Below are 3,640 nucleotides of genomic sequence, written 5' to 3'. Positions count from 1 at the left end.
ACTGTTCATCCAGAGGCAACATCGATCGGGTTCAGTTAACAGTCATCGATCGATCACTCGGGTTAAATAATGCGTAGCCTGCAGTGCAATCGCTCGGGTTCAGTTAGAGCCCAACGCCTCACTTGGGTTCAGTTAGAGCCAATGCCTCGCACACACGCGCGTACGTGTACGAGTGAAACGCGCATCGCTCGGCCCCCGACCTCCCACCATAACCGGGAACTCGCCAAAATTTTCCTCGCCCTTGCTTGTACCACGATTTTTTCCGTCATGGACGACCGAAAGAATGTCATGCAGCTGCGTCTCCGGCCCGCCCAGGACGAAAAGCCCATTTTCTGTCATGATTTTTTGTCATAGAAGTAGGAGCTCACCACATCTATGATGATATCGGGTTTTGTCACAATTATCGTCATAGAAGTGTCATAAGTATGATAGAAAAAAATTTCGTTCAGCCCAAAATGTCACGAATGTGTCTTTTTTTTGTAGTGTATGTTGTTATGCGGTTTGACCGATAAAGATCTTCGTAGAATATGTAGGAACCAATATGAGCATCTAGGTTCCGCTATTGGTTATTGATCGGAGACATGTCTCGGTCATATCTACATAGTTATCGAACCCGTAGGGTCCGCACGCTTAACGTCCGGTGATGATCGGTAATATGAGTTTATGTGTTTTGATGTACCGAAGGTAGTTCGGAGTCCCGGATATGATCACGGACATGACGAGGAGTCTCAAAATGGTAGAGATACAAAGATCGATATGTTGGATGACTATGTTTGGACTTTGGAAAGGTTCTGGATGAGTTCGGACGAATACCGGAGTACCGGGGGGTTACCGGAACCCCCCGGGGAGTGTAATGGGCCTCATGGGCCTTGTTGGAGAGAGGAAGGGTGAGCTAGGGCAGGCCGCGTGCCCCCTCCCCCTCTAGTTCGAATTGGACAAGGAAGGGGGGGGGGGGCGGCGCCCCCTTTTTTCCTTCCCCCTCTCTCCTCATTCCTTCCCTCCTACTCCTACTCTTGGAAGGGGGGAATCCTCCTCCCGGTGGGGGTAGGATTCCCCTTGGGGCGCGCCTAGGAGGCCGGCCTCCTCCCCCTCCTCCACTCCTTTGTATACGTGGGAGGGGGCACCCCATAGACACACAAGTTGATCATTGATCTTTTAGCCATGTGCGGTGCTTAGGCGAAGCCATGCGTCGGTAGCTTCATCCACACTGTCATCACGTCGTCGTGCTGACGGAACTCTCCCTCGAAGATCTACTGGATCATGAGTTCATGGGACGTCACCAAGCTGAACATGTGCAGATCGCGGTGGTGCCATACGTTCGATACAAGGATCAGTCGATCGTGAAGACGTACGACTACATCAACCGCATTGTCATAACGCTTTCGCTTACGGTCTACAAGGGTACGTGGACGACACTCTCCCCTCTCGTTGCTATGCATCACCATGATCTTGCGTGTGCATAGGATTTTTTTTTGAAATTACTACGTTCCCCAATAGTGGTATCAGAGCCAGGTTTATGCGTAGATGTTATATGCGTGAGTAGAACACAAGTGAGTTGTGGGTGATACAAGTCATACTGCTTACCAACATGTCATACTTTGATTCGGCGGTATTGTTGGATGAAGCGGCACAGACCAACATTACGCGTGCGCTTACGCGAGACTCGTTCTACCGACGTGCTTCACACACATGTGGCTGGCGGGTGTCAGTTTCTCCAACTTTAGTTGAATCAATTGTGGCTATGCCCGGTCCTTGTGAAGGTTAAGACAACACATACTTGACGAAATATCGTTGTGGTTTTGATGCGTAGGTAAGAACGGTTCTTGCTCAGCCCGTAGTAGCCACGTAAAACTTGCAACAACAATGTAGATGATGTCCAACTTGTTTTTGCAGGGCATGTTGTGATGTGATATGGTCAAGACATGATGCTAAATTTTATTGTATGAGATAATCATGTTTTGTAACAGAGTTATGGGCAACTGGCAGGAGCCATATGGTTGTCGCTTTATTGTATGAAATGCAATTGCCATGTAATTGCTTTACTTTATCACTAAGCGGTAGCGATAGTCGTAGAAGCAATAGTTGGCAAGACAACAATGATGCTACGATGGAGATCAAGGTTGTCGGCGCTCTGGGAATGGGGGTCGCCAGACTTGCCTGCCTGCGGCCTGCGGCGTGGCTCAAGTGCAGGCCCAGTGCGGCCCATCTTCATCAACGCAAACTCAAGACCCTCGCGAGGGGCCAAGCCTCGCGGGGCCAACGGTTCAAGGCTTCCTTAGAAGCGGCCTCGCCAGGTAGGGTCGCGAGGAGGCGGAGAGATCAAGGCAAGGGTACCTCGCGAGGTGCTCGTGACGCAAGCCATGACGATCGAGACCAGGTGGGCGCCAGGCGCGCGCCGGCCTGCGCAGTGTCCTTGTTTCCTCTTTGGTGCAAAGGGGGCAAGCATAGGCGTGGAGTACCGAGGCATCAGGCACCGAGACCAAGACCAGTGGAGCGGCAGGACGGAGGTTACCATGGAGCCCAAGACGGTGTCATCGCCAGTGCCTTTGGCAGTCAAAGTCCAACTTTAGTCAGGATAGCTTGTACTAGATGTTCCCCTTCAAAATGGCTGTTGTTGGAGCCCTTCCCGCTCAATATTTGGTAAGAGGACCAGGGCCTCTATATAGAGAGATAGCCACCATAGTAGAGAGGAGGAGGATCCATCCTAAGTAGAACACCGCACCAGCTCAAGAACACCCCTCACGAGGTTGTTCTTCCTCTGTACTGTTCATCATTAGCCCCAGAGGCAATCCACCACACCACACACTGGATTAGGGTATTACACCGCAACGGTGGCCCGAACTAGTATAAACCTCGTGTCCCTTGTGTTGTTCATCGTGCTAGTCTCGATTCACAGCAAGGTTTTGGGGCGTGGATCGGTAGGGAGAAGATCTTCGTGCGCACCCCAGAGTTCGAACCTTAAGGGTTTTGCCGGAACCCGATATCCGACATTTGGCCGTTGTTGGCGCCCTTCCCGCTCAATATTTGGGAAGAGGACCAGGGCCTCTATATATATAGATAGCCACCACAGTAGGAAGGCATCGATTCTCACCAAGCCAACGAGGACCGAATCTCTTCCTACGAGAACACCGCACCAGCTCAAGAACGCCTCTCACGAGGCTGTTCTTCCCCTTGTACTATTCATCATCAGCCCCTGAGGCAATCCACCACACCACACACTGGAGTAGGGTATTACACCACAACGCTGGCCTGAAACAATATAAATCTTGTGTCCCTCGTGTTGTTCATCGTTTAGATTAGATTCTCGCGAGGCGATTGGACGTGGATTGGTAGGGGGAAGATCATTGCACGCACCCCAGAGTTCGAACCTCAAGCGTCTGCCGGAACCCAACATCCGCCATTTGGCACGCCAGGTAGGGGTGCGCCAAAGTTCTCCCTTCCGCCGACTCGCTCTCCACCAGCACCGCGCTCCACCCTCATGGCGGGCAACACACGGCCTGCTCTGGCTGTCGACGCCGTCGCGGGGACCAGGGGGCTCCGAGCCCTGGCCCCCGCCTTGCGACAGGTGCGGTGGCCGAACAAGTTGTCACACCCTGCATTTTGTAACATTTCATTTGCATTATTAAAGCATGAAAATTTG

Source organism: Triticum dicoccoides, chromosome 6B, assembly GCF_002162155.2.
Source record: "Triticum dicoccoides isolate Atlit2015 ecotype Zavitan chromosome 6B, WEW_v2.0, whole genome shotgun sequence".
Lineage (NCBI taxonomy): Eukaryota > Viridiplantae > Streptophyta > Magnoliopsida > Poales > Poaceae > Triticum > Triticum dicoccoides.
The sequence above is the reverse complement of the archived record's forward strand: the minus strand, read 5'-3'. Positions refer to the sequence as shown.